The 20052-nt window shown below is 36.6% G+C and overlaps 1 protein-coding gene across 1 annotated transcript in view; it reads left to right on the forward strand.

The window, feature by feature from the left end:
- LOC115446582 overlaps positions 1 to 20052 on the forward strand; it is a 182145-nt gene that overhangs the window by 30740 nt on the left and 131353 nt on the right. The window contains exon 2 of the mRNA XM_037442955.1: positions 9700 to 9740. The gene's annotated coding sequence lies outside the window, so the exon portion shown is untranslated. The remainder of the gene's footprint in view (positions 1 to 9699; positions 9741 to 20052) is intronic.

A 20052-nucleotide genomic window follows, 5' to 3' on the forward strand; every position in this document is an offset into this window, starting at 1 on the left:
TTCACACAGCCTCGAAAATTCCCATAGAGATTTTCTGTGTAGCAAATTTCATCCAAATCCTTGTTTCTGCATCTACTTTCAACAAACATACAAACATCCAAATACTTTAACAAACTTTCGTTTTAATGATATCAGTAAGATAGTTGAAATAAAAACTAAAATTAAAAAACTAAAAAAAGCGTCCTGAAGCGTGCTTCAATAACAACCTATTTCAAGCCGCCTAAGAAGATTAGTCAATTTTTACCACCTGTCAAGTGCCATATACCTCTGCAAGAACCGGGTGTATACAAGATAGACTGCAACTGTGGCCTCTCTTATATAGGACAAACAAAAAGAAATATAGGGACCCGCGTAAAAGAACATATAGCTGACGTGAAACACCTACGCTCTACGAAGTCTGCAGTCGCTGAACATTCTGAAGGAGGCTCCAATCATTATTTGCGATTAGACAAGCCACAAATCCTTGCCAAAGAACACCGATTCCTGCCTAGGATCATTCGCGAGGCTATTGAAATTAAAAAACACCCAAATTTCAATAGGGAAGATGGTTGGAAGCTTGCACAAGCCTGGGATCCTGTTCTACATTTAATTAAATCGGATCCCCCAAAAGACCGGCTGCCAGACCTCAAGACACTGTGAGCTCATTCTGCGTAGATCGGACAGTCAACAGTTAAAAATTTAAAAATTTGTATATTTGAAAAATGTATGTAGATATTGTAACTTTTACTTTACGGATGAACAACACCTCAGTCCCCCCGTGACCATGAAGGCTGCAAAGTCTTCGAAACGTCGGGAGAAAATAATAATATAAAAAACCGCGATAAAATCCGTTTAAATAGTTTTTAGTTTTTATTTCAATGTCTAACATTCGCGTAAACATAAGAAATCATTAAGTAAGATAGTTTATCCAGAGAATGCGTTTGGCATTAAGTCCGCCGATATACATGTTATGTATATAAAGTGCAAATAAATAAATATATTAACACATTGAATTCCACCATAGATATCAACATCTTCCAAAAACAAGCAGCAATCTATACGTCTATTATATTGAGCAGAGTGTTAGGGGACACGTTTTTCGTACACGGGGAACAACCAGGAGACTGAATTACCTCTTCCCTGAAGGTATCAGAGTCAGAGAAAACTTTGAAAGTTGAAGCAAGATAAGAAATATCTTAAAGGTAGTCGTCTTGATAAATCAACACAGTGTTTCCGACTTGGGAACAGAATCCAGAGTCTTCGTTCCGCTTGGTCCATATCACCCTTCCAACAATCGCACCCTTCATGTAGAGGTACTGTAATATATAAACATACTTTCATATTAAAATACCCATATTTTTATAAGAAATATCATAGTTACCCCGAAGGCTATTCATACACGTAATATTTTCTCTTTACGTTACAGAGTATTTTTGCGAGAGAAACCGTAACTAGATTTTTTGCCTCATTAAATTACAACATATCAAAGCATCTGTTATATATTGTACTTGACTTTTACGGCCGAACGACATTTAGATATTATTTTCGGTCAAATAAAGTTTTTTTTTTCTTTTTTTATACAGTACGGCAAAGTCACCCTTCTACATTGGGTGGTTAGTGGAGTGGGGGTGAATAGAACGTCGACTGACGAGAGACGATTACCCCTCGACAGTCGACTTGGAAACGTATTTACACAGGCTGATCCCGGAACGCGACACATTTATTTGGGCTACCATGGCCGCTTTAAACACCTTATTTACAGTAGCCGCTATCCAGGCGGATATAAAATATATCCTACCACCAGCTTGTAAGGAACAATTGAATAAGAGCCTGTTTCACGCTATCTGAGTAAATGCTAATCGTCGAATATAATATAGAGCGACTAAATATACCTCAACCTTCCAAATAAATTGTAAACCAAATAGAACTAATATGCATTAACTGTTGTTTACGTTAATTGCTCTATAACATTTACTAGAATATTCTGGATCAGGCCGTAAATAAAAGAAACAACGTCACCTTGATATTTAATATGGGCTTCGTGTTAACCTTTTGCTGTTTTTATTCTCAGATTCCCTAAAGCATACATAAGGCCCTTTTGACGCAAATATGCGTAATTAAGAATATTCGTATGTGCATAAGAGTACCAGCCTTATATAATTCCCATTACTGGGCGCAGACGTCTATTACTGGGAAGGTTAAGGCCTGATCCACCACGCTGGCCTAGTGTGAGTTAGTACTGGGCAGACGTACCATTGACATTCTTATAGAGAATTATTTGCGTGGTGATACGTGAAGTTTGATGTTTTTCTTCACCATTAAAGCGATCGATAATTGAAAAGTCAGAGAATTCTGTCTTTAATTTTACTGGCGGACCTTCGTCTTGGCAATTCGTGTCATTTCGAACAAGGCTATCGGGCATTATCCCCACAAAACGGAGTAGTATTACTCCATTTTCTAGCTAGTGGTTACAACAACAATACTTAATATTGGTCCCCACGCTAAATCGTTTCCCACTGCCGTTCAACTTTTCGCATTCTGATAAATTAATCAAACCGTGAACACGGAGCGGTGGCCGCGTGGTTGTCGCCTCGAGTTGGAAAGTTGAACAGTTGGTGCCAATTGAGACGCGTTAGATATAGCGCCTGTTGCAATTAATTTTACGAATATTTTTGTAGGGGTTAAATGTGTACTTGGGATGGTTAAAGAGTAATTTAACGATATATGTGGTAAGTTCTGCTCAGTGAACGCGTGATAGACGTTTCTCGATGTAAATGTTCTACTAATTCTTAGTATTGACTGACAATCATCGCTACCACTATTTGGAGGGTGAGTGGAACCGACAAAATCATTCCACTCTGTACCACTCTCACCTCCAAGTGGTGGTAGCGATAATGCGATTTTACCTGGCGAAAAAAAAATCATAATCTGGTGGGTCTGGAAACATAAAAATTCGCACACGACTTCCTTATATAGCTTACGAGTGCACTTAGGAAAGATTTTTGGAAATCCCCTCCTTACAAGTAATAAAGAATATCCTACTAGTAAATCCCATCGGGTACAAAAGTATTTTTTTTTATATCTTGCAATCTATGGCCGTTCCAGAACAGAACAGGGGCCTTATTCTCTATCCCGCACGTTATTTTAACAGTGCGTAACAAGCACGTAACACAACGCGTCATGTTTAGGACTATAGAAATTTGACTTACAGAATACCATTCCACGCACATTTCTCGGAGATAACATGACACGGCCGCGTTACGCGTTTACACTATTATACAGAATAAGGGCCCTGTAGTTATGTTTTTGTGCAGTGCTACTGACCTTGAGCCAGTTGCCTCTTCGTTGGGTATGAATGGACCCTTTTATATGTTTGCACGTTTTCCCTGCAACGCAAACTTTCCCACAGGTCTCATGCGTAAATATAAATAGTCATTTATATATTTGCTTTAGAATGTATGATGCTTAGACTCTACATTGGAACGAGATAAGGGTAATGTAAATGATTTCGTGTTCGTTGTAAATTCTTTTGAACTAGTTATTTAAGCGCCTGAAGTTTAATAGTAACTAACTTAACCATGATTCTCTCTAGAGAAAGATTTATAAGGATTGAATGTAATATACGTTAGACAATGGGTTGTTATACCCATAAATAGGTGGATAACGGGCAACCTAAATCTAGATTATGATTCATAAGTAACGAGGTTAAGATGTCTACATGTAAGATCTAGTTAGATTATATAGAACGTCTAAAACTAGAACAGTATCGTAAAATCTTTTTGTCTCTAGATGTCATGTGATATAACGTCTGGAGAGGCGGTGGGTAGCTTATCTGGTGCTGCCTCGGTGGCGTAGTTTTATTGCGTGTGCAGTACGATACCGCTTTGAGGCCTAGCGTTCAAATCCCGGAGCGGCCGAAGTGATGTTGGGTTTTTATGCTCAGTATTAATCGCGAGCCTGCAATTTACACACGATGTCTTGGGCTTCGAGTCGCCCTTGCAGAGTAAGTGTGGAAAATAAACCAGGTTTTCTGTAGAATAGGAACTTATATTTTAATAGAATTAACACGTTAGACGCTAGCGCACATTGCTTAGTAACAGTACATTTTTATTTCATTCCAAATAAAATAATTCAAAAAGATACATACTGTTACGCGACCAGTTTACATTACATTATTAAAAAGGCTTTGTATTTGTCTATGCAAACCTCAACACGATGTAGTGATAGGTTCGTCCCCTATCATATCGTGGGACGGAATACACTTGGCGAAAAGTGGATACCCTGGTTGCATCTCTGGCCTACCCCTTTGAGGATATAGCCGTGATGCGAGCGTGTGTGTTATGTGATATGTCCTTTGAACTTGAACTTTTGCTTTACGGAAAAACAACTGCACCAATCGACTTTCTTATACGCTAGATCTACCACATAGCCACTGACGAACATACATTTATTAAACTGTTTTATTAATCTGACTAATAAAAAATATTACACAGGCCGATTCTAGCCTAACAGAGAACTACCGTCTACTATAACTTAACTTGCGAATGTTAGACATTGAAAATAAAACTATTTTACGGATTTTTTCGGAAGCTGAACATTCTAGCTCTTGCGGCTCCGTCTGTGCGAATCCCGGTAACCTCCACAGAATGATACCCTATTACCTGCATAATGAACATTCCGTAACATCCATTTACTGTGTCACTCGGCCACGTGGTATAAACCGCATTAAACACAGTCTCGTAGCGAAATAAATTTCTCTTTAACGATTGCTAGATATGAAATAGGAGCGGAGTTAACGAAGTGACAAATTACATCCTGCGACGTACCGCTGTCATAATGGTTTTCCTTGCAATTAATATTTGTGTTTCTAGGAAAGAAACCGTGAGATATTTTTATGTTAAAATAGAGAGGAGGGCTGAGGAGGGCATATGGGTGTCAGTCTGATGGTATATGGCCACTATCTTCCATAAATAATAAACAGTAGAGACATAAAGCATGTCTATAAACCCTGGGGCCTTATTCTCTATGCCACGCTTTATTTTGACTGTACGTAATAAGAATGTAATGAACGTAACAAGCACGTAGCAACCCCGTCACGTTTAAGACAATAGAATTTAGAAATTGGCATACAGAATATCATTACACGGTAATTTCACGAAGATAACGTAACACGGCGTTGTTACGAGCTTACACTGTTATAGAGAATAAGGCTCTATGCCATGATCACAATGTATTTATTTACAAGCATGTAACAAAAATTATTTTGATTTGTTTTTGGCTGCGGCCTGCCTAAGGTTAATCCTTTATGAGATATTACTATAAATCGCATTACAAAACTACACAGTGTGACTTGGAATGGAATCTATGTCCGTTCAATGCACAGGTCTTAATGACTAACATAATGTAAACCGTACGTATGTTTCTATAGTAATAATATAGCGTAAAAATATCTACGATATAAAGGATGGTGCTTCACGTAAACATAACGTGAAATTCACTGATAAGATAGCGGGTAAGCCGGTTTTACTTTCGATAAGCTTGGAAGGGGATTTGATTGGATTACCCATAGTTTGGAGAGCTTTTTATATTAAACGTCAGTTTTTGACAAGGTATTGCATCATATACTTAATGACTGTTCCTTTCGGCTATCAAGTGAATTCGGATTCCGGAGACTAGACTATTCCGTCCTCATAAACACCACTGCAACTCCTGTAAGCCAGGATCGGCTGTGGTTCGCATTTTATGATACTAAGTGGTAACGCTCGGCGGATCACAAAAGAGTGAGCGAGAAGAAGCGAATGTGCGGCCGAAACAATGGAATAATTAAATGGTGAAAAAAACATAGGCTCCCTTCTATCAGTTTTTCAGTATTTTAAATTATCATCAAAACTTAACTAACGTCCGCACGGTTTCGAGTTCTCTCTCTGTGAAGAAAAAATGTGTTTCTTGGTTCGAATAACAATATTTGTGCCATTAGTTTTGTACAATACTAGATTAAGATATGATAATGTTCAGATGTTCATTCGTTTAAATCTACCCATCAGACGTGACGATGTGATATGTAACTCGAGATTAATTCAACATTCTAGTTAATTTAGTAAGATGTTTTCCAAGTAAACGTAAAGTGTTTTCGCTGTTTAAAGTACGAGCGGAGTTAATAATTTTAGTGCTTAGTTCGGGCAACTCCACTTACTGGAGTGTTTAGCGCTTAATGCAAAGCTTCTTGAGCCAGTTGAAGATAACGTTCTGTAATTAGTTTGTTTTTTACTTTTAATGAGCTGAGTTATTATCGACTGCCAGTGAGAATATACGTGATAATAATAATTTATTTTTAACTTTAATTGGTATATTTAGACAGCAGTGGCGAAGGGTGAAATTTTCCGAAAGGGAACCCGACACAATTTACACTTAGGTACTACCTAATAAGCATGAATGCGATCTGCAAATCGTTGCTATTTGCTTACGGATGGAAAGCCGTCAAGAATCTAAATATATATAACTCAAAGGTGATTGACTGACATAGTGATCTATCAACGCACAGCCCAAACCACTGGACGGATCGGGCTGAAATTTGGCATGCAGGTAGATGTTATGACGTAGGCATCCGCTAAGAAAGGATTTTGATTAATTCTACCGGTAAGGGGATAAAATAGGGGATGAAAGTTTGTATAAATCTTCTTAGATTTTCGACTGAACTGAAATTAAAGATTGGAGCTACTATGATGAAGACGTTCGCTTAAGTAGGATTTTGATAAATTCAACCCCCATGGGGATAAAATTAGTTTGAACCTATCAGTAACGGGAAAATATGTAGCAAGACTTTTATCATACAGTGGACTCTTATCCCGGAAAACTCCTTCATGCGGGCGAAGCCGCGAGTAAAAGCTAGTCGAGTTATATAGACCCTTCGCCACTGTTAGACAGTGTTTTACTATTGAATTTTTACACAAAAACTTAAAATTACTCTGCTGTTGGTACTCGACGTTTCCCCCTCTGGATTGGGGGCGTTTGGAAAATTTCACCACGGTATCTCCTGTCGTAAGAGGCGACTGATAGGGTCGCGGGCGGGCGGCACAGGGCGGTCTGTTGTTAGATTACATTTAATTGTATTTGTTTAAAACATTCTTGTGACGCTTGGGATAGAGCAGTGTCTAAGGTGGGCCTCACGCTGCCGTTGACGTCGAAGGCATCATTCGGTGCGCGGGACCTGCTGTGGTCCGCAGCAGGAAACGGCTCGCTCTAGGCGGTATCGCGCAGGAGCGGTTGCAGACAACAACTTAGACACTACCGTAGGAGGTAGGCCACAGCCATCCCTAATGCGTCGAAGATGACCACTACAGAATTTCACTCGATGTTAACCAAAAGGTTTACTCAAATAATTTGCGAGTATTTTTTGTATGCATAATACAAATATGGTGCCGCGCATTGAAAGTTATGTCGGAAATAGCTATCGGTTTTTTATAAGGTCTGTAAATACAACTCTACAAGTCCTTTTGGTGATGCAGACGTGAGATTATAAAAATATGCTACCGCTGATACCACACATACTCAATGATATTATGTTATTTCTTTCACCAATTTTAAATGTTAATGCAAATTAGCATCATTGTAACAAATAATCCTTTGTTGTTTTTTCAACGAAACAATATTATCGCGCGCCGCAATTTCCCTTTGTATGATATTAACAACGTCCATTTGGTGAAACTGGCGAGATTCGCCCCCGTCTCCGGTCGCTATCTCTACAGTGGGGGTGCAACTTCCGCTCCTCAAGCTTGTTTGGTGTTGCGACCTCTTTTCAAGGGCGAGATACCGCGCGCGTTTCCTTTGCCGAATTTATTTCTTAAATGGGTGTGAAAATTATATTGTGGTACACCTTCATTGTTTTTTTTTAAGATGTGTATATGGTTTTTGATTAGTTTGCTTGTTTGTTTATTAGGGCTGCATTAATAGATGTAAGTGTAACTCGATTTCGATCTCAAGTCCGATATGAGTCGAGATACTGTCTAACAAGGCAGTATCTTAAGTCGCCGTTATATAATAAACAGATATCAACACCGCCTCAAATGATATCTTAAGTTACAGCATATTACGGATTTTGATAGGTAAGTTTTGTTTATTAAACAGCGCCGATTCAGCTAACAGGCGCTCAAATAACAGTTCAAATTTTGTTTAGTAGGACAATATTTTAAATGTCTACTTAAGATTCTACTCAAAAGTAAGATTAATTTATTAATACGACCCTTAGTATCTTCGGTTCGGAATTATTTACTAAAATTCTTATTCTTAATTAATGATAATGCACTGCCTAAACTGGCGGCTCTAAAAGCCTTAAATCCTTACAAGTTTCTTATGTAACGCAGGTGAGCATTAGGATAGGGTTTAAGTGTATTCTAAATATATTAAAACTCTAATACTCTGCTAAGTTTTACTGCTTCAAATAGGATACCTTCTCCGTTACCGTCCCAGTCGAACCGTTCTATTCATGCTCTTGAAAAGTTACACTACCATCATCATTATTTTAATCGGGAATCGTCCACTGCTGGACATATGCCTCCCCCATTGAGCGCCATACAGTTACACTATATCTAAACCATTTATTATTAAGTCATCCACATATTAAAGATAGTCCTATCCTTATCAGCAGGAAGTAATCGTGTCGCTAAATAGATTTATCGTGCGGCGTTCCATCATTTGTCTGCTGTCCGACATTATATTAATTCGCGGACCGGCAGTACATCAATCACTCGTCCCGACCAATTTGCAGCTAAAATTACCTATTTTAATATGTAGCTGATATTTATTGAATAGGTTGACAAATTTACCAGATGAGCTTCATTATGTGTAAAGGCTTTTCGATTTATTTGAGCGGTTCCAAAATATTGTCCGGTTTCAAATAGGCTCGCATAATTGTGCCGACTAGAGGGGGGTAATCATCTCTCGATAGTAAAAAGTCTATTTGAACCCTGCTCTTCCCATCAGGTGCAGTAAGGATAGCTCAGTACCCGTGTAAAAAAGTAGGAGCGAAGTTTGTGCGGAGCGGTATTGACGGTAACAGCATCATATCATTTGCTCTTATTCAATATCGAAGTGCAGCAATTTTTAAAATATTTTGTAGAAAGGATTTGCCTTAGTTTTTAACATGGCCGCCTGCTTGGCGTCACCGTTCTCTGAGGATCTAGTCCCAGACAAAATAATCTTACAAAAACTCATACAAAATGTTGCTCCTCAGTCCACAGCTAATATATTTATAATAGCCGGCAAACAATTTGAGCACACAACCGCGTGGTGGAGAATTTTATTGTTTTCACACTTAACTGCGTTAGCCAGCTGACAAGATTAGTGTAGCTATACTTACGTACAAACAAACATCCCATTTAGTTGTGTGCTCAACTTCCTTAAGAATAAAAATATAAACCAAAATGATGCTATATACTTTAAAATGCTTAATTTCTACTTACTTATAAAAATTTCGCAAAGCTATGCTTAGTTAAAACATAAATTTACTCGATCAGCTGTAAGTCAAAACCCGCCATCTTGCCTCCTAATAAGGTTTAAACTAGGAAACTGGTGATGTCTTTGACAGCTATTTAAGCAATTCTTAACCACCTCTTAACGCTAAAACAAGTTTATAAGTAAGACTGCGCATAAAGTATATAATAAGTAATGTTTGCTAAAATGCTTTTATCTTGCTTAACGCTTGAAATGCTTTCTTTGCTTCAGATCACCCGAGCCGCTTCGAAGAATTTCTACATTGTATGGATGTAAGTACTTATACGTATTTTTTACGACATTGTTTTATTTATTTATGGCAAGTGAAATGAAACATTACAACATCTAGAACAAAACAATATTTTAGTTAATAAAAAAATAGAACTAAGTGTACTGTACAATTTTAGATATTAATAAAATTTTACTCATTTCACCTGCATAATATGGGATATACATATGTAAGTAACTCTACGTTCATATAATATATTTAATTATTTTTTACCCGGACTTGGTAAGTCGCCTGTACCCGACGCGATGTAGTCACAGCGCAGTCCAATCTCGACTTTCAGATTAGCTTAGTAATTTACGTCTTTATACTTCGTTTAAAAGGCTAAAATTTAAATAGGTAATTGTTCCTTGTTCAAATTATAATGATATATATAAACTTTGCTATGTTTAATATACCGAAAAATAGAGCTGATTTTACAAGCATTTTATAAACATTTACGATAATTAAACGTAGTAAATTACCAACATTTCTGACTTGCATTAATAAAATGTAATATTACTTGATTGTAAATACTTTGTTTAATTCTCAATTGTAAGACTGCCTTGGTGGCGCAGTTGTATTACGGTACCACTGCAGTGGGTCTTGGCTGCGATCTATGGGTTGGGCAAAGTAATATTGGGTTTTTCTACTCAGTATCAGCCTGGAGTGTGGAATTTGTGTTCTATACGGCGATGTGCTCGTCCTTTAACACATCATGGGACGGAATACACACGGAGGAAAATGGGTGCACTGTTTGCGCCTCTGCCTACCTCTTCGGGGATAAAAAGCGTGAGTGTGGGTGTAAAATATTTTATATTGAGTAAAACTAAACTGTTAGTTATTTACAGCCAATATTCAAACTAGCTTCACAATTTGATATTTCTAGGAAATCCACGTAAATTGGACTTTCCATTACGTAAAGGTTTAGTGGAAAATAGTAATTAGTTTTCCAGGAAAAATTCGTCGATATTTTCCCATGAATAGCTTTTCGAACCATTTTCTTTTTTGGTGTTATTTATTCGTTTACCGCAAAATGACTTTAGATGAAAATAAGCAAAGGATATTCTAAATATGAACTTGCATTTCACTATTATTTGAACTAGTAATTCTTCACCTCATACTAATTATGGTAAGGTTCCTAGGTAAGTGCACGCACTCCACAGTTTCATAGCAAGGAAGATATAGATAGTTTTTCATGTTTGGAAAAACAAACATCCTTAATATAATGTATTCAGAACAAAGGGTGGCTTATTTGCTAGTTATAATTTACTTTAAAGTCTTTAAAAATATCTGCCTGTTGTTCAAGTAATATTAAAAAAAATAAATGATAAAAAAAAGTTTTGATAAGATACTTTATATCAACTGTAACTGTAGATTCTTGAGTGCAGAATACGTTGTAAGAAAAAAAGCTATTCAGTTCAATTCAAAGGCACTGCCTCATCGTCAAGACTGCATCATTGTATGCATTATTTTACAAGACAATGTTTCGCAAATGAAAAAATATCTCAATATTTCTTTGTGTGTGTTTTACATTTATTTTTATATTTATTGTTTGAGAAATACTGTAGTATTGTAACTACACCATAAACTTTCTAATAGATTTTGATTAAGTTTTAATACAATATAGGAAATATCCCGGGATAGTCTTCTGGTATTTTAATTGTTTAACCACTTCGTATCGTGTAGCGTTGGGCCACTTACTTCAGTATCAAAATGAAAAAATAACGTATTGCTTTGAATTAACTCACCTTTTATTAGTACTAATAACGGATTCCAAATTGAAGTCACATCATTAGCTATGATTATGGTGCCGTCACCATTATCCATTATAACTTTAATTATGTCACGACATTTTTGTGCTTTACTGAGTACCCTGGAACAATAGTCGATTTGGAGTCAGAGAGGGAATTCAAATGACTATGGTAATTACATGGCGTACGTAAGGAATGGACCTTTCTTATTCGCTCTTAAGTTTGAGTGTAATTAATGAACGCAGGCGGTCATATATTTTAGCTGTAAAAAACAAGTTTAAGTTTTCTGGGATTGAAATTTGTGCCCGAGAAAGCAAGAGAATATTGTGAATAAGTTTTGCAAAGTTTGAGTCCAATAGAACCTCCATCTGAGTGTGTGGGGTCCTTTCATTCATATTTTATAGAAGATATTAATTCATCAATTTAATGAGCATTGTTACTAAAAAATAAATGCCACTTATACAATTCTAGGTGAGTCTACGCATTCAGAAAACGCTTGTAGATCTAAGGGAGAAAAAGTATTGCGTCATCTGTGATCCCCTTAACGGCAAAAAGGCGTAGTGATTTAGGTTTTCATTAGCGAATGGATTACGATCAATATCATGTCATGTAGTAAATAAACCTCGCTAAATCACAGCTACATTACTAGAGGTATATTATCCATTACCCGTTGTTTGGCGTCGAAAACAGTGTGACAATAAATAATCTATGTACATGACATACAGATAATATTCATGGAGGCTGCGTTGGCATCAAAATTAATTTGCAAATTATCAGCGTGCGGTGCAAATGTTTGTTTTAATAACATGATTGATTCGATTTCATGTGCTAGATAATTTTGATGGTGATTCAGGTGGGTAAAGCAATTTGATTATTGTTTTAATTACTTTTATCCAGCGTAGGATTTGCCTGTATGTCGGAAGCATACTTCTGTTATAAACACTGTGATAAGCATTGCAGTTCTATCTAAAATATTCTTTGCTTTGTCTATAGACAGACGAGCAATCTGATCGCCCGGTCAATTGGTTAGAGATAAATAAACAATTGTGCGTACTATTATTTATATTGTTATTTATTCAAATTGTTAGATAATCTTCGATTTTATCACCTTCAGGGTAATTTTTTCTCTTGCCTCTCTTTTGTTTCACTTATAGACCTTGTTTGTCGTCCGTGCCTTGGACCATTGGAGGGTTCCATCGCACGCTTTCACGAAAGCGACTATTCCTTTCATTATAGCGGCTACCTTTCAGCGACTTTAAAGACACCTTTTAAGAGCACTCCAATTTGGAGCTATTTTCGGTTAAATTACGATCGATGGAGACCCGTCTATTGTACTTTCGCCCTAACTTTTATAAGGGAGTGGGGGTGATTGCTTTGTCTCAAGCGCAGTGTATTGGTCGCGCACCTCCTGCCCATTGTGATTTATGGTTTCTGCTCTCGGTTTTATATGTACGGATTTATTATGGATTATATCCGGGGCGGCAGATGTTTTGTTTTATACTCCACCGACGGGCGGCCAGCGTCGTAAATAATGTTTCTCTGCCCCCGGTTTTGCGTTTAAATTGAGTTTTGTGCCAATGAAGGTTTGGCTTTAAATTTTATGTATTAGATTAAAACAGATTTCAAAAAGTAGGAACGCTTGATGTTAAATCGTTCCTAATGCCCGAAGTACACTTCTAATGGCATAAATATAACAGTTGTGAATGTTTTACCAATATTTCATACTAGCTTTTGTTTGCGGCTTCGCCCGCGTGAATGAGTTTTTCGGGATAAAATTCCTGCTATATATTTTCCCGAGATAGAAAATAGCCTATGTTCTTCAAACTATCTCCATTCTAAATTTTATTGAAATCCCTTGGTTAGTTTTTGAGTGCGGCGGGGGACTTTGTTTTAAAATATATTTTTGAGAATTTTTAAGGGGAACATTTCCGTCATACTTGATTGTTGCATAACTTTAACCGTTTACGCAGCGCATGCAACGGAAAGTCTGGAAAGGAGTATTTTTTTTCCGTTTCTGCAACATTTTTCATTGATGCTCTGCTCCTATTGGTTATAGCGTGATGTCATATAGCCTATAGCTTTCCTCGATAACTGGGCTGTACAAAACAAAAACAAAAATTCAATTCGTACCAGTAGTTCCTGAGATTAACTCATTCAAACAAATAAACTTCCGATTTACATAATGGTTTAGATTTACAATAGTGATCAGATTTGCAAGCAATTAATCCATTCAGCTTTCAGCAATCGCTTTGTTGACCGTAATAAAAAAAAACACACTGCAACGTTTTAACAACAGAGTAAGATATTCAGCATTTCCTTTCATATTTTTTATACCTTCCCACATTTAAGAGCCATAGGTACTTCCTGTACAGGCTTTAGTATCTTGACATTAATTTATTCAGGCTGAAGTGGGATGAGCAGGCGTACGTCGAACAGGTAAAAATGTTATATGCCGTTTTATTTTTTGTTTCGTAAAAATCTTCTATTTTGTGTTTTATTCATTTTGATACAAGGTTGCATTTGCCTAAATTAAAGATTGGTTTAAGTTGGTGATGGTAAGTAAGTCGCCCCATAAGCCCATAGAACTTAGGGCTACAAATTGCAGTGCATTACACAGCTTTTATGAATTTATTTGTCACAATGCAAAGTAATTAAACCGCCTTCATTTACGATTCTGCATATAAGGACATTTCCTTATATGCAGAATCGTATGTTTCGAGTCTTTGAAATGGAACAGAATGGGCTTCCACAGATTTGATATAGTGATTAGTTGAACTACAGATTTCAGAACATTTACTGACGGTAGACCACTGTCGTGTGTGAACATTTTCGGCATATTTTCTTTTATAAATTTCAGCCGATGTCCACGCTACGTCAGGTTTTTCGACGTGGTTCCAAATTTCAATCAGTTTTTCTTTTGTTTTTTCATATTACGTGAAAAACGTAGCGCGTGTGACGTGTGATCAAAAATCTACGGATAGTATTTTTTTAAAAGGTAAAATTTCATTTTTCTGCCATCATAGCCTGTTAAACTTGCCGCAATGCAATGTGCGGTTAGCGCAATACACTTTATAATCATGCTGCAGTAATTAATTAGTTTGTATGACTATCCGCATGTTAAAGACGACAAATCGATCACTCCTAAGTAAACTATCGTATCTAGAAAAATAGAGATATTCACTTTTTAGGGTTTCGTTATCAAGGTACTGTCCACTACCAACACTACTTAACTATTTAATTGAAAACTAATTAAACGAAAAAACTTCATTGAAAATCATTTACGAATTTTATCGCTTTTTTTTTCAGATACGATAGTTAACTTAAGAGCCATCGAAATGTGAGACATCTCATTGCAACATAGTTAATAATATTATAAATATGAAAGTTAGGGAAAATTGGTACGTATATTCAAACTTTTACGCCGTTAAAAAACTTTCCTACGAACGTAGCTGCGAGTAAAAGTTGATATAAATATCGATGGCTCCTAAGTAAACTATCGTATCTGGAAAAATAGCAAAATTTATTTTTAAGCGTTTCGTTTTTATGTACTATTTACTACCAAACCCATTTAATTCAAACAGTACCTAGATAACAAAACGTTAAAACAGGGAATATCGCTATTTCTTCATATACGATAGTTTACTTAGGAGCTACCGATATATCAATTTAACACCTAGTCTTGTAGTAACATTAAAAGGTGCTCATGTTAGGTCTCAGGATTATATTATGCTAAAGTGACAGCGTCTCTATACAATAAATTATTCATAAGATATTTAAAAGGTCGGAGGTTTGGAGTGCGTTTAAAATTCAAAGCGTACTCAGTGATAGGAGTAGTTCTATAAACTTGAATTACAAAACATTTGTAATTAAAAAGGTTTAGTATAGATTTATTAGACGTAATTAATTTAGAAAATGTACAAAAGGAGCAAGAAATTACATAGTAGGACTCTCGTAGAGGTATTCTGGGTTGTTTGTCTTATCTTTTAATTGCATATAAAATACAATAAACAAATTTCCCTACAACATAATCAAATCCAAGCAATTTATAAGTCCCGAAATCAATATTTTTAGCCTCATTATGAAGTACAGCAAAGGTTTTACGTGTATCTTGCGATAGTAAGTCGGCGTTGACCGATTAAATTTATTTTTCCAATGACATTCCGAAGCAGTCGTAATCCTGATAAGACCCCACTACTGGGGTGACTTCACCCTCGCTCTGAGTATTATGCACACAGAAACGTTGTACGGTTACCAGGCGTCGTGGATTTTATGAGACTTTTCAAGGATATTTATTATTGGATTGATTTTTGTACTAGTATTTGCGGTGTTTGTATGTTATTATTATCTTCCACCAGAAGTCTACAGTAACTATTTTAACTATCGGTATCTGTGACATTTTATGGATGAAAAAAATATGTTTTAAGTCTATAATTAGCTTGAACACGAAAAAGCGTATATAATTTTTAGGTATCCCCTCATCTAAAATTAACTTGGGTCACTTCGCTGCTGTGGCAAGGCTCTGTAGGCAGTATAATGCTCTTGCAAAAACGCATGACCTTGACATCATGGGACATTCCTAAGTACAGGAAACAAGTCTTGCAATTATTACGTACTCACAATAAATAATTATAATTAATAACATTCACCACCACATGTTATAACATAAGATGTTGTTATGTTTTCTCACTTCTTATTATGTTTTATCCTGTTTGTCTGTTTCTACTTATATATCTAAATAATATTAATAACAAATATTATTATTTTTGCCGCTGTACTAATATATAAATTTGCATGCTGTGGTCTCCTATAATGGCATGTCACATTGTTAATTGTACAAATGCTACGACATTGTATTTATTATATGCCGTGTATCCTTCGTGGGGGGTCTTTAAATAAATAAATAAACACGATTATAATAATAATAATAATATCAGCCCTGTATTTTTATATACTTGCCCACTGCTGAGCACGGGCCTCCTCTACTACTGAGAGGGATTAGGCCTTAGTCCACCACGCTGGCCTAGTGCGGATTGGTAGACTTCACACACTTTCGAAATTCCCATAGAGAACTTCTCAGATGTGCAGGTTTCCTCACGATGTTTTCCTTCACCGTTTAAGCGAACGATAATTCACAAAGAATACACACATGATTTTTAGAAAAGTCAGAGGTGTGTGCCCTTGGGATTTGAACTTGCGGACATTCGTCTCGGCAGTCCGTTCCACACCCAACTAGGCTATCGCCGCTTTAAACACGATTGTGAAGTTAAAATCATATTGAATTAATGTTTCGAATATATTATGTTATAACAAAATTTCAAATATTTTTATCCAAAAAGCTTTACAAGACGGTTTACGCTTACAAATAAAATCTGCAGTAGACTACGGAGAGGATTGGAAGGAACATGGATTAAAATCATCGCACTATGATATTTTTCGTTGAGTTAAATGCTCAGTGTTTTTATAGTAAAAAGTGTCACAAATACCCTCACATAAATATTTTTACCCTAACAATTGATCACGTTATGTTGATATTAATTACTACTTTAATAAATTCTGGAGTTTACTCGCTTCAATGTAGAAGAGGTCATTTGTAAAGAAAATTAGTAATATAATATTAAGAGGACTCTCATAGATAGTTGACTGGGAGAAATTGCCCTTGATTTAAGTTCGCTTATATACCGTACAAAATGTTTTAAATAAATAAAAAATCTTTTGAAAACGCCAACGTCATCAAAGAAAGATGTCACGAAAAGCTCATGCATTCACGCTTATTCTACCGCGCTTTACTTAGTAGTTTTTAAACATCATAAACATACAGACGAAGTGTCGAACAGCCACTACCAAATAGTATAACCGCACTCGATGTGAATGCAACGAGCCGGCAAAGAGGAGGTTTTTAATTTCGACCTCTGTAAAAAAAGTATTTAGTATGTAAAGAGTGGCAAATGAACGCGGCTGTCGACGCGTCGGCGCCGAAGCTGAGTGCCCGCCAGGGTTGCCAACTTTTCGAATGGCCGGATGGGATTTCTAGCGGTTGTCCGGTAATAATGTGACTGGGGGTTTCCTCTGCAACTGAATAAGTTTTTGTTTGTTTTAAAGAGTAGAATATTTGAGATGTAGTCTGGAGGTAATCAGTGCTTGCTCTTATACGTCACTGATAACGTTTAATTATAATTACTTCGTTAATGAGCTTATCTGGAAGCAAGACGCAAAGTGTCTTCTATGATAGTGTTGTAGGTATAAGACAATGATTACCTTCAGACTTTTTTGACTTTGATTCCTGAATGTTACCTTCTTACTATAGCTAATTACTGTTGACTGGAACTCATAGCTCTTCTCGCAATATTGTATTAATAAATTGGTAAAAAATTTGTTGGTCATGGTGTATATTTATAATACTTTAAACTATTTATTTTAGGCTGTAAGTTTTCCAAGTAATAATACATAAATAATTAATGCTGCATTGCACTTACCCTCGTTAGCCTAATAATTACGATTACTACAAAGTGTTTTATAGACAACTGTGAAAACATTTTTTTGGCTTAAAAATTAACAAAACAAAATATTAGAAGTCACGGCACGTCATATATTCTTTCCATAATTTGTCTCCACAACCGAATGTCCGGCTTTGCGGTTTGAACTTCTGACAACCCTGCGCGAGCCCGTAATGTTTCCTCCATTTTTGCGTGGATAACGCGTGATATTTCCATTTTTATATCAACATGGGATTTTCAGCAGAGCGCGGAATCGGTGATGTACTTGAAGCTTTTATGCGAAGAGTTCAGAGTTTAAAATCATTTTTAATGTTTTTCTATGTCAATTTTGCTGGTACTTGTATCGTTATGAGGCGTAGTGTCGTTTTAAGTGATACTTTGAATCTGTTGGCGGATTGACACTTCTACTAGTTGTATTAAAGAGTAGATTTAATTAATATGAGTGGAAAGTTTTTTTTTAAAACTAAAAGTTTTTTTTTTATAGCGGCGATAGCCTAGTTGGGTGTGGAACGGACTGCCGAGACGAATGTCCGCAGGTTCAAATCTCAAGGGCACACACCTCTGACTTTTCTAAAAATCATGTGTGTATTCTTTGTGAATTTATCGTTCGCTTTAACGGTGAAGGAAAACATCGTGAGGAAACCTGCACATCTGAGAAGTTCTCTATAGGAATTTCGAAGGTGTGTGAAGTCTACCAATCCGCACTGGGCCAGCGTGGTGGACTAAGGCCTAATCCCTCTTAGTAGTAGAGGAGGCCCGTGCTCAGCAGTGGGCAAGTATATAATACAGGGCTGATATTATTATTATAAAAGCTTTTTGTCCAACTCAAAAGCCTAGTCTATAACACTTTTATAAGGCTTGTTCTCATGCATGGCAGCGAAACATACAGACATACCACAGAAATTGCCGAGATGAAGATGCCGAGGTGGATATGCAGAATCAACAGGCTTCATAGATTTCCCAACGAGTACGTGCGAGGTAGTCTCGGCGTGCGCGACATCGCCGATATAATGCATGAGAATAGGCTGTTATGGTATGGTCATGTGAAGGGAGGCAGCCTGTGTACATACGCTACAATTGTCCACCCCCGGTCAAAAATCCAGGGGCAGAACACTGATAAGGTAGAAAGATTTAGGATTGAGAGCATGTGAGAGAAGGTTACGTTTCTGAAGACATCTTGGATAGAGCGGAGTGGAGAAGAAAAACGAGGAAAGCTGAACCGACCCTGAAGATATATAGCTTGGAAAAGAGGGAGAGAAAGTGTTAAGTTAATTGATAAAAGTAAAATATAGAGCGGGCAATACCACGGGAATTTAAAGCAATACTTTCTATAGTAAAGTTATTTTATAGAATTAAAATACTCGTATATCGGGACCATTCATTTTGTAATTTAGTGCCGATATTCCTAAAAATCCTCTCACAGAAATGTTGCCGGTATTATCATAAGATCACATCAAAGGAACAATGGGTAAACCGGACCACTCCAATGATTATTATTCTTGTGGCGTTCGATTCGCTCCGGAAAAATTTAATTCAATATCGTTGCACTTCGACGCGGAGCTGTTCAATGCAAAATCATTTATCAAGGATTCCCGGTGCTTGATAGTGGGTAGGTGTCGCTAATGTAGTGGGAAAGGAAACTACGACAGATATCTGTGGGGAGTAGGAAGGTAAATGTAATGGAGCCGCCGTTTCTTGTAGCCTTTGCGAAGTGGGTCACCGCGGGCGCTTAGAAAGTGTGTTCGTGTTGTGATTTTATGCATTTCTCTCTTGCTTTTTCTATTTCTGTTGAGATGTTTCTTGAAGTATATTAAGTATTTAATACACAGTGTTACATATTGTTTAATAGGTCGGAACGTACTGGGTATTCTTCTATCTTCTATTTTATTTTAACACGTGATAATAATATTGCTGCAAAATTATGTAAATAATTTCAATATTAAAAAAACGACATTATTCAAGAGTGCTATGGGATACTTTAGATCCCAGGGGAGAACTTTTATATTTAATATATCTGTATAAATTTGATAAATGATCACTCTTGGGTATATTTTATTTATCAATTTACACG

Source organism: Manduca sexta, chromosome 25 (assembly GCF_014839805.1).
Source record: "Manduca sexta isolate Smith_Timp_Sample1 chromosome 25, JHU_Msex_v1.0, whole genome shotgun sequence".
Classification (NCBI taxonomy): domain Eukaryota; kingdom Metazoa; phylum Arthropoda; class Insecta; order Lepidoptera; family Sphingidae; genus Manduca; species Manduca sexta.